General features: G+C 47.2%; 1 long non-coding RNA gene across 1 annotated transcript in view; it reads left to right on the top strand.

The window, feature by feature from the left end:
• Positions 1-106: 106 nt before the first annotated feature.
• Positions 107-11,839, top strand: part of LOC121273141 — a 19,486-nt gene continuing 7,753 nt past the window's right edge. The window contains exon 1 of the long non-coding RNA XR_005941951.1: positions 107-351. This is a non-coding gene — a long non-coding RNA (uncharacterized LOC121273141). The remainder of the gene's footprint in view (positions 352-11,839) is intronic.

An 11,839-nucleotide genomic window follows, 5' to 3' on the forward strand; every position in this document is an offset into this window, starting at 1 on the left:
CTCTCTCCCCTCCTGCACTTCCACACTCCCTCCCTCCCCTCCTGCACTTCCACACTCCCTCCCTCCCCTCCTGCACTTCCACACTCCCTCTCTCCCTCCCCCTCACTCTGGTTGGTTTGTTCATGACTGTCAATGATCAGAGACCATTTTGAATGAGTTATGAGTTTTGGGAGTGAGAGAGAGAGAGTGAAGGAGACAGACCGACAAGAGAGAGAGAGAAGGAAGGTGGGGGACAGAGAAAGTGTTTAAACGAGAGAGGGGGGTTGGAAGTCCATCTGAAGGACCCCCTTTGCAGAATGCCAGAGGAACATGAGCTGAACTGCAAGAGCCCAGCAGACAAAAGACTTTTAGGTACTTGTCCCGCAGACTAGGGGAAAGTTTCCTCCAGTGAATCAATCGATTAATCACCGTAACATTGTAGCGTGGAGCTTTCGTCCTGTGTGTGTGAGTGAGTGTTAGTGTGTGTGTGTTAGTGAGTTTCTGTTAGTGTGTGTGTGTGTTAGTGTGTGTGTCTGTGTGTGTTAGTGTGTGTGTGAGTGTGTGTTATTGTGTGTGTGTTAATGTGTGTGCGTTAGTGTGTGTTTTAGTGTGTATGTGTTAATGTGTGTGTGTTAGTGTGTGTTTTAGTGTGTATGTGTTAATGTGTGTGTGTTAGTGTGTGTTTTAGTGTGTATGTGTTAATGTGTGTGTGTTAGTGTGTGTTTTAGTGTGTATGTGTTAGTGTGTGTGTGTTAGTATGTGTGTCTGTGTGTTAGTGTGTGTGTGTTAGTTTGTGTGTGTGTGTGTCTGTGTGTGTGTTAGTGTGTGTGTGTGTGTGTGTGTGTTAGTGTGAGTGTGTTAGTGTGTGTGTCTGTGTGTTAGTGTGTGTGTGTTAGTTTGTGTGTGTGTGTGTCTGTGTGTGTGTTAGTGTGTGTGTGTGTGTGTGTGTGTGTGTGTGTTAGTGTGTGTGTGTTAATGTGTGTGTGTTAGTGTGTGTGTTAGTATGTGTGTGTTAATGTGTGTGTGTTAGTGTGTGTGTGTTAGTGTGTGTGTGTTAGTCTGTTAGTGTGTTAGTGTGTGTGTGTTAGTGTGTGTGTGTTAGTGTGTGTGTGTTATTGTGTGTGTGTTAGTGTGTTATTTTGTGTGTGTTATTGTGTGTGTTAGTGTGTTATTGCGTGTGTGTTAGTGTGTTAGTGTGTGTGTGTTAGTGTGTGTGTGTGTTAGTGTGTTAGCGTGTGTGTGTTAGTTTTTGTGTGTTAGTGTGTTATTGTGTTTGTGTTAGTGTGTTAGTGTGTGTGTGTTAGTGTGTGTGTATAGTGTGTTAGTGTGTGTGTGTTAGTTTTTGTGTGTTAGTGTGTTATTGTGTGTGTGTTAGTGTGTGTGTGTTAGTGTGTGCGTGTGTTAGTGTGTGTGTGTTAATGTGTGTGTGTTAGTGTGTGTGTGTTAGTGTGTTAGTGTGTGTGTGTGTGTTAGTGTGTGTGTGTTAGTGTGTTAATGTGTGTGTGTTATTCTTTGTGTGTTAGTGTGTGTGTGTGTTAGTGTGTGTGTGTTAGTGTGTGTGTGTGTTAGTGTGTGTGTGTTAGTGTGTGTGTGTTAATGTGTGTGTGTTAGTGTGTTAGTGTATGTGTGTTATTGTGTGTGTGTTAGTGTGTGTGTGTTAGTGTGTGTGTGTTAGTGTGTTAGTGTGTGTGTGTTATTGTGTGTGTGTTAGTGTGTGTGTGTTATTGTGTGTGTGTTAGTGTGTGTGTGTTAGTGTGTGTGTGTTAATGTGTGTGTGTTAGTGTGTGTGTGTTAGTGTGTGTGTGTGTTAGTGTGTGTGTTAGTGTGTATGTGTTAATGCGTGTGTGTTAGTGTGTGTGTGTTAGTGTGTGTGTGTGTTAGTGTGTGTGTGTTAATGTGTGTGTGTTAGTGTGTGTGTGTTAGTGTGTTAGTATGTGTGTGTTAATGTGTGTGTGTTAGTGTGTGTATGTGTGTAGTGTGTGTGTGTTAGTGTGTGTGTGTTAGTGTGTGTGTGTTAATGTGTGTGTGTTAGTGTGTGTGTGTTAGTGTGTGTGTGTGTTAATGTGTGTGTGTTAGTGTGTGTGTGTTATTGTGTTAGTGTGTGTGTGTGTTAGTATGTTAGTGTGTGTGTGTTAGTGTGTGTGTGTTAGTGTGTGTGTGTTAGTGTGTGTCTATGTTAGTGTATGTGTTAATGTGTGTGTGTTTGTGTGTGTTAGTGATTGTGTGTGTGTGTTAGTGAGTGTGTGTGTGTGTGTTAGTGAGTGTGTGTTAGTGTGTCTGTGTGTGTGAGAGTGTTATATTGTGTGAGAGTGTGTGTGTGTGTTAGTGTGTGTGTGTTAGTGTGTGTGTGCGTGTGTGTGTTGGTGTGTTAGTGTGTGTGTGTTAGTGAGCATGTTTGTGTGTGTGAGTGTGTTTGTGTGTGTGTGTGTTAGTGAGCATGTTTGTGTGTATGAGTGTGTTTGTGTGTGTGTGTGTGTGAGTGTGTGTGTGTTAGTGAGTGTGTGTGTGTTAGCGTGTGTGTGTTAGTGTGTGTGTGTGTTAGTGAGTGTGTGTTAGTGTGTCTGTGTGTGTGAGAGTGTGTTATATTGTGTGTGTGTGAGTGTGTTATATTGTGTGTGTGTGTGAGAGTGTGTTATATTGTGTATGTGTGTGTGTGTGTTATATTGTGTGTGTGTGAGTGTGTTATATTGTGTGTGTGTGTGTGAGAGAGAGAGTGTTATATTGTGTGTGTGAGTGTGTTATATTGTATGTGTGTGTGTGAGAGAGAGAGTGTTATATTGTGTGTGTGTGTGAGTGTGTTATATTGAGTGTGTATGTGAGTGTGTTATATTGTGTGTGTGTGAGAGAGTGTGTTATATTGTGTGTGTGTTGTGTGTGTTATATTGTGTGTGAGAGTGTGTTATATTGTGTGTGTGTTATATTGTGTGTGAGAGTGTGTTATATTGTGTGTGTGTTATATTGTGTGTGTGTGTTATATTGTGTGTGTGTGAGAGAGTGTGTTATATTGTGTGTGTGTGTGAGTGTGTTATATTGTGTGTGTGTGTGTGAGAGAGAGAGTGTTATATTGTGTGTGTGAGTGTGTTATATTGTATGTGTGTGTGTGAGAGAGAGAGTGTTATATTGTGTGAGTGTGTGAGTGTGTTATATTGAGTGTGTATGTGAGTGTGTTATATTGTGTGTGTGTGAGAGAGTGTGTTATATTGTGTGTGTGTGTGAGAGAGAGTGTGTTATATTGTGTGTGTGTGAGTGTGTTATATTGTGTGTGCGTGTGAGTGTATTATATTGTGTGTGTGTTATATTGTGTGTGTGTGTGTTATATTGTGTGTGTGTGAGAGAGTGTATTATATTGTGTGTGTGTTGTGTGTGTTATATTGTGTGTGAGAGTGTGTTATATTGTGTGTGTGTTATATTGTGTGTGAGAGTGTGTTATATTGTGTGTGTGTTATATTGTGTGTGTGTGTTATATTGTGTGTGTGTGAGAGAGTGTGTTATATTGTGTGTGTGTTGTGTGTGTGTTATATTGTGTGTGAGAGTGTTTTATATTATGTGTGTGTTATATTGTGTGTGTGTGTGTGAGAGAGTGTGTTATATTGTGTGTGTGTGTGTTATATTGTGTGTGTGTGTGTGTTATATTGTGTGTGTGTGTGTATGAGAGTGTGTTACATTGTGTGTGTGTGTTATATTGTGTGTGAGAGTGTGTTATATTGTGTGTGTGTTATATTGTGTTTGGGTTATATTGTGTGTGTGTGTGTGAGAGAGCGTGTGTTATATTGTGTGTGTGTGTGAGAGAGAGAGTGTGTTATATTGTGTGTGTGAGTGTGTTATATTGTGTGTGTGTGGGAGTGTATTATATTGTGTGTGTGTTATATTGTGTGTGTGTGTGTTATATTGTGTGTGTGTGAGAGAGTGTATTATATTGTGTGTGTGTTATATTGTGTGTGTGTGTGTTATATTGTGTGTGTGTGAGAGAGTGTGTTATATTGTGTGTGTGTTGTGTGTGTTATATTGTGTGTGAGAGTGTGTTATATTGTGTGTGTGTTATATTGTGTGTGTGTGTGTGAGAGAGAGTGTTATATTGTGTGTGTGTGTGAGAGAGTGTGTTACATCGTGTGTGTGTTAGTGTGTTATATTGTGTGTGTGTGTGAGTGTGTTATATTGTGTGTGTGTTAGTGTGTTATATTGTGTGTGTGTGTGTGAGCGTGTGTTGTGTGTGTGTGTGAGAGAGTGTGTTACATTGTGTGTGTGTGTGTGTGTGTTATATTGTGTGTGTGTGTGATTGTGTTATATTGTGTGTGTGTGAGTGTGTTATATTGTGTGTGTGTGTGAGAGAGAGAGTGTGTTATATTGTGTGTGTGTGCGTGTGTTATATTGTGTGTGTGTGTGAGAGAGAGTGTGTTATATTGTGTGTGTGTGTTATATTGTGTGTGTGTGTGTGAGAGAGAGTGTGTTATATTGTGTGTGTGTGTGTGTGTTATATTGTGTGTGTGAGAGTGTGTTACATTGTGTATGTGCGTGTGTGTGTGTGTGTGTTATATTGTATGTGAGAGTGTGTTATATTGTGTGTGTGTTATATTGTGTGTGTGTTATATTGTGTGTGTGTGTGAGTGTGTTATATTGTGTGTGTGAGAGAGTGTGTTACATTGTGTGTGTGTGTGTGTGTGTTATATTGTGTGTGTGTGTGATTGTGTTATATTGTGTGTGTGTGAGTGTGTTATATTGTGTGTGTGTGTGAGAGAGAGAGTGTGTTATATTGTGTGTGTGTGTGCGTGTGTTATATTGTGTGTGTGTGTGAGAGAGAGTGTGTTATATTGTGTGTGTGTGTGTGTTATATTGTGTGTGTGTGTGAGAGAGAGTGTGTTATATTGTGTGTGTGTGTGTTATATTGTGTGTGTGAGAGTGTGTTACATTGTGTGTGTGTGTGTTGTATGTGAGAGTGTGTTATATTGTGTGTGTGTTATATTGTGTGTGTTATATTGTGTATGTGTGTGTGTGTGAGTGTGTTATATTGTTTGTGAGAGTGTGTTATATTGTTTGTGTGTTATATTGTGTGTGTGTGTGTGTGAGAGAGAGAGAGTGTGTGTTATATTGTGTGTGTGTTATATTGTGTGTGTGTGTTATATTGTGTGTGTGTTATATTGTGTGTTATATTTTGTGTGTTATATTGTGAGTGTTATATTGTGTGTCTGTGTGTGTGTGTGTTATATTGTGTGTGTTATATTGTGTGTGTGTGTGAGAGTGTGTTACATTGTGTGTGTTATATTGTGAGTGTGTTATATTGTGTGTGTGTTATATTGGTTGCAAAAGCTTGTAATGTGTGTGTGTTATATTGTGTGTGTGTTATATTGTGTGTGTGTGTGTTATATTGTGTGTGTGTTATATTGTGTGTGTGTGTGTTATATTGTATGTGTGTTATATTGTGTGTTATATTGTGTGTGTTATATTGTGAGTGTTATATTGTGTGTGTGTGTGTGTGTGTGTGTTATATTGTGTGTGTTATATTGTGTGTGTGTGTGAGAGTGTGTTATATTGTGTGTGTTATATTGTGAGTGTGTTATATTGTGTGTGTGTTATATTGGTTGCGAAACCTTGTGTGTGTGTTATATTGTGTGTGTGTTATATTGTGTGTGTTTGTTATATTGTGTGTGTGTTATATTGTGTGTGTGTGTGTGTTATATTGTGTATGTGTTATATTGTGTGTGTGTGTGAGAGAGTGTGTTATATTGTGTGTGTTATATTGTGTGTGTGTGTGTGTGAGAGAGAGTGTTATATTGTGTGTGTGTTATATTGTGTGTGTGTGTGTGTGAGAGTGTTATATTTTTGTGTGTGTTATATTGTGTGTGTGTGTGAGAGAGAGTGTGTTATATTGTGTGTGTGTTATATTGTGTGTGTGTGTGAGAGAGAGAGTGTTATATTGTGTGTGTGTTATATTGTGTGTGTGTGTGTGTGAGTGTGTTATATTGTGAGTGCGTTATATTGTGTGTGTATGTGTGTGAGAGAGAGAGTGTGTTATATTGTGTGTGTGTTATATTGTGTGTGTGTGTGTGAGAGAGTGTGTTATATTGTGTGTGTTATATTGTGTGTGTGTTATATTGTGTGTGTTATATTGTGAGTTATATTGTGTGTGTGTGTGAGAGAGAGAGTGTTATATTGTGTGTGTGTTATATTGTGTGTGTGTTATATTGTGTGTGTGTTATATTGTGTGTGTTATATTGTGAGTGTTACATTGGGTGTGTGTGTGTGTGTGTGTGTGTTATATTGTGAGTGTTATATTGTGTGTGTGTGTGTGTGTGTGTTATATTGTGTGTGTTATATTGTGAGTGTGTTATATTGTGTGTGTGTTATATTGGTTGCAAAACCTTGTAATGTAACCATTGCTGAAATTGACACTGTAACCGCTTCAATTTGCGCCCGAGTGGGTCTATTTCCTGCACCGCTTGCTACCGACTTCTCGATACTGAGTGGCCAAGGTTAGTGTCAAAACATTCCTGCCCCTTCCAGAGTCAATTCCCAACTCGACTGGCAGACAAGTCTGCTTGTCCCGCTCAAAATTCTCTCTTCCCCTCACCCCCCCACCTCTCTCACCATACCCGCTAGCCCCATCCCTCCCTACCCACTATTTTTGATTTGGGGGAGGGGAGGTGGGTGTTGAGTGGGTTTCCTGGACCAGTCTGGGAATCCTCACTCTATTCTTATTTGCACTAAAGTGTGTTGGGCTTTGAAAGATCCGAATCGAGTTGGAATTGACAGAGGACTGGAGGTGATTAATCGATGTGAATCCTTCATTTAGCTCCTGGGTTGTGTTGGGTTGTGTTGGGTTGGGTTGGGTTGGGTTGTGTTGGGTTGGGTTGGGTTGGGTTGGGTTGGGTTGGGTTGGGTTGGGTTGGGTTGGGTTGGGTTGGGTTGGGTTGGGTTGGGTTGGGTTGGGTTGGGTTGGGTTAGGTTAGGTTGTGTTGGGTTGGGTTGGGTTGGGTTGGGTTGGGTTGGGTTGGGTTGGGTTGGGTTGGGTTGGGTTGGGTTGGGTTGGGTTGGATTGGGTTGGGGTGGGAGGTGTACATCAAGGGGAAGAACCTCTGTAACCCAACTGTTGTGTCAGGAAGAGAGACTGAAGCCTTAAACAGGTGAAGTGACATTGGAGGGGAGGGGGTCAGAATTGACCCGAACCAATTTGCAACCAATATTGCAACTCTGTCCTGCTCTTGATGTGTTTCATAGTCCCAGGACACTGCGGGGGGGGAACTCACCCCCCAACAAACCCATCACCCCCATATTCATTCCCAAGATGTGAGCATCGCTAGCCTGGCCCAGCGTTTATTGCCCATCCCTAATTGCCCCCCCTTGAGAAGGTGGTGGTGGGTGAGCTACCTTCTTGAGCTGCTGCAGTCCCCGTGTGGTGTAGGTACACCCACGGCGCTGTTAGGGAGGGAGTTCCAGGATTTTGTCCGTGTGGTGTAGGTACACCCACGGCGCTGTTAGGGAGGGAGTTCCAGGATTTTGTCCCCCGTGTGCGGTGTAGGTACACCCACGGCGCTGTTAGGGAGGGAGTTCCAGGATTTTGTCCCCGTGTGTGGTGTAGGTACACCCACAGTGCTGTTAGGGAGGGAGCTCCAGGATTCTGTCCCCGTGTGGTGTAGGTACAGCCACGGCGCTGTTAGGGAGGGAGTTCCAGGATTTTGTCCCCCGTGTGCGGTGTAGGTACACCCACGGCACTGTTAGGGAGGGAGTTCCAGGATTTTGTCCCTGCGTGCGGTGTAGGTACACCCACGGCACTGTTAGGGAGGGAGTTCCAGGATTTTGTCCCCCGTGTGTGGTGTAGGTACACCCACGGCGCTGTTAGGGAGGGAGTTCCAGGATTTTGTCCGTGTGGTGTAGGTACACCCACGGCGCTGTTAGGGAGGGAGTTCCAGGATCTTGTCCCGTGTGGTGTAGGTACACCCATGGCGCTGTTAGGGAGGGAGTTCCAGGATTTTGTCCCCCTGTGTGGTGTAGGTACACCCACGGCGCTGTTAGGGAGGGAGTTCCAGGATTTTGTCCCCCGTGTGCGGTGTAGGTACACCCACAGCGCTGTTAGGGAGGGAGTTCCAGGATTTTGTCCCCCGTGTGTGGTGTAGGTACACCCATGGCGCTGTTAGGGAGGGAGTTCCAGGATTCTGTCCCCCGTGTGTGGTGTAGGTACACCCACGGCGCTGTTAGGGAGGGAGTTCCAGGATTTTGTCCGTGTGGTGTAGGTACACCCACGGCGCTGTTAGGGAGGGAGTTCCAGGATTTTGTCCCCGTGTGGTGTAGGTACACCCACGGCGCTGTTAGGGAGGGAGTTCCAGGATTCTGTACCCGTGTGGTGTAGGTACACCCACGGCGCTGTTAGGGAGGGAGTTCCAGGATTTTGTCCCTGCGTGTGGTGTAGGTACACCCACGGCGCTGTTAGGGAGGGAGTTCCAGGATTTTGACCCCAGCGACAGTGAAGGAGTTCCCGATATATTTCCCAGTCGGGACGGTGAGTGTCTCGGAGGGGAACTTCCAGGTGGTGGGTGTTCCCCATGTGTCTGCTGCCCTTGTCCTTCTAGACGGTAGAGGTGGTGGGTTTGGGCGGCGCTGTCGAAGGAGCCTTGGCGAGTTGCTGCAGTGCATCTTGTAGATGGTACACACGCCGCTGCTACTGTGAGTCGGTGGTGGGGGAGGGAGTGAGTGTTTGTGGATGGGGGGGGCCGATCGAGCTGGAGGAGGGGCTGCTTTATCCTGGACGGTGTCGAGCTTCTCGAGTGTTGTGGGAGCTGCAACTCATCCAGGCAAGTGGGGAGTGTCCCATCCCACTCCTGACTTGTGCCTTGTAGATGGTGAACAGGCTTTGGTGGGGGGGGGGAGTCAGGAGGTGAGTTACTCTCTGCAGGATTCCCAGCCTCTGACCTGCTCTTGTAGCCACAGTATTTATGTGGCTGGTCCCCAGTTCAGTTTCTGGTCAATGGTAACCCCCAGGATGTTGATGGTGGGGGATTCAGTGATGGTAATGCCATTTTCCAATTGTGGTGTGGGATCATTTACCTCCTCTGCAGCCCCCAGCCCCCTGAGAGGGGCCTTTGGATTAACGTCTCACTCCAAAAGGCTTCTGACCTCCATGTTTAAGGAGGGCCATACGATTTGCTGCCTCTGATCAATCCAACTCACTGAAACCCAAGGCAAGTTCTCAAAAATAGAGGCACAGCCACCAAACTGGTCTCAAAGCCCTCGCAGCACCGCGCCCCCCCCCAGATAAAAGCAACACTGGAAGCTACATATATTAGTGCACGGAACCCATTCTTTGCAGACAAAAGGAACATGTCCGCACATCGTGCCAGTTGCAGTGAAACACAATAGGTGACAGCCATTCGCTGGCTCATTCCTCAAAGCAAAGTCTTGGATCAGTCGGAGTCAAGCTGCCTGCTTGAAAATTCCAAGGAACGCTTGGCAGTTAACTGTCGGCAGCCATCAACTGATGCGTGCTCCGCAGCAACGCCCCTGCCAAATCGTGAGCCCGCTCGCCAGCCAGCCAGCCAATCGGCACCCGCTTCAGACCTGTTACCGTGAGAGGTCAAGGGCCAACTCGGAGTAAGATGGGAATTCCACCCCCCCTCCACTGACACCCTAGCTCCGAAACCAGTCAGCGGTGGGCGCTGGGGCTCTTGCGTTTGCTTGAGGCCAGGTTGGGTGGACGCTCGGAGGGAGGGAGGGAGGGAGGGAAGCTGGCGCCAATGTCCCAGGAGCAGGGATGGAGTGAATGAATGGCGGAGCACACTCGATGGGCTGAATGGCCTATTGCAGCTTGTTTCCTGACTCACAAATGTTATTGGCAAAAATCACCAGGCCTGGCCAGCTGTTGGGTGGGTATGTGCAGTTCCCTACCTCTGTTACCCCCCTTCCAGCCCCCTACACCCCTCCCAATCTCTGTAACCTCCTCCAGCTCCTACACCCCTCCCTATCTCTGTAAAATCCTCCAGCTCCTACACCCCTCCCTATCTCTGTAACCTCCTCCAGCCCCTACACCCCTCCCTATCTCTGTAACCTCCTCCAGCCCCTACACCCCTCCCTATCTCTGTAACCTCCTCCAAACCCTACAACCCTCCCTATCTCTGTTACCCCCCCCAGCCCCCTACACCCCTCCCTATCTCTGTAACCTCCTCCAGCCCCTACACCCCTCCTTATCCCTGTAACCTCCTCCAGCACCTACACCCCTCCCTATCTCTGTAACCTCCTCCAGTCCCTATACCCCTCCCTATCTCTGTAACCTCCTCCAGCCCCTACACCCCTCCCTATCTCTGTAACCTCCTCCAGCCCCCACACCCCTCCCTATCTCTGTAACCTCCTCCAGTCCCTACAACCCTCCCTATCTCTGTAACCTCCTCCAGCCCTACACCCCTCCCTATCTCTGTAACCTCCTCCAGTCCCTACACCCCTCCCTATCTCTGTGACCTCCTCCAGACCCTGGAACCACGAAAGGATGTTCCCCTCTTGTGGGCGAGTCCAGAACTAAGGGGGCAACTGTTTCAGAACAAGGTGCTGCCCTTTCTCCGGCAGAGACAAAGTGGAATGTTTCTCTGAGGGGGTCCTGCAACCTTGGAACTCTCTGCCTCTCGTAAGGGGTTGGAGTCAGGGGTCGCTGAGGTGGGGGGAGGGGTGGGGGGTGGGGTGGGGGGGGGTGGTGGTATAGGTAGATTCTTGTTCGGCAAATGGGTATCCAAGGGCATCTGGGGTAGATGGGAACATGGGACTCAAAACAATAGCCGATCTCATAGAATGGCAGAGGGGCCGAATGGCCTACTAATTGTTCCCCTCCCTCCTTTGTCCGGGGATCTCTGCCCCCCCCCCCTCCAATCCCGGCCCCTCTAGCGTCCCCCGATTCCCGTCCCTACGCCATTGGCGGCCAGGCCTTCGGCTGTCTGGGAGGGGGGCCTGAACTCGGGAATTCTCCTCCCTGAACCTCTCCGGCTCTGCCTCTCTCTCCCCCTCTCTCTCCCTCTCCCCTCCTTTAAGACCTTGGCTCGTTTGCAAATGTTCGAATCTTCATCTGTTTGGAGGGAACTTGAGTCTCGTCGGGCAATGATAACGGGGTTTCGAGGTTTTTCGTCTTGCGCTCAGGAAATTTCGCAATGGTAGCAGTTATAAAGTTAACAACAATTCATACCGCATGGGAAGAGAGTGCTGCTTGGTTTGGCAGGTGGATTGGTGATTGGGTGAGGCTGTTCGCCGCAGCCAAGAGTCCTGACCGTACCCAACCGGCTTGCGGAGAACAGGAGGCAAGCGCCAGACGCACGATGTGATTCTGCGATCGGACAGCACTTGCCGAGCGACCCTGATTGCGCCAACACTGGCAACCAATTTGTACAGGCCGTTGGCTGAGCTCGCGCGTGCTCGGAGCCACGTATGTGCGTGCCCCATCCTCACCCACGCGCTGCGGCATTTCCGAATTGGCAAAGGCTTGGAGGAGGGGGACAGCCGTTCCCTGGTCCCTTCCCCCCCACCACCGCCCCGTGGCGAGTCTTTGAGCAGAGCCGGCCGGAGTGGTCTGAATCCGAGCGAGAAACTTGGCAGTTAACTGCTCTCCGGCGCATGCTCCGTGCCAACGGCTCGGCCAATCAGAGACCAGCAGCCGGCCGGTCAGTGCTCTCCTCCCGTGCGGTATAAATTGTGGTTTGCCTCTTGCGAGCTCCCCGAACCAGTGTAAAGGGGGAAAAGCTTTGACGAGCGTGCCTGGGTTCAAAGGAACGACAGCGTCTCCCCAAATTTAAGGGGCTGTCGCCTGGATTCCAGGAATTTTGCAGGACTTGGTGGGGGAGGGGAGAGAGTCAGCTCCAACCTTCCCACAAGAGTTTCTGCCCTGAGGTAACTCAAT

The sequence above is a fragment of the Carcharodon carcharias genome, chromosome 40, assembly GCF_017639515.1.
Source record: "Carcharodon carcharias isolate sCarCar2 chromosome 40, sCarCar2.pri, whole genome shotgun sequence".
NCBI lineage: Eukaryota > Metazoa > Chordata > Chondrichthyes > Lamniformes > Lamnidae > Carcharodon > Carcharodon carcharias.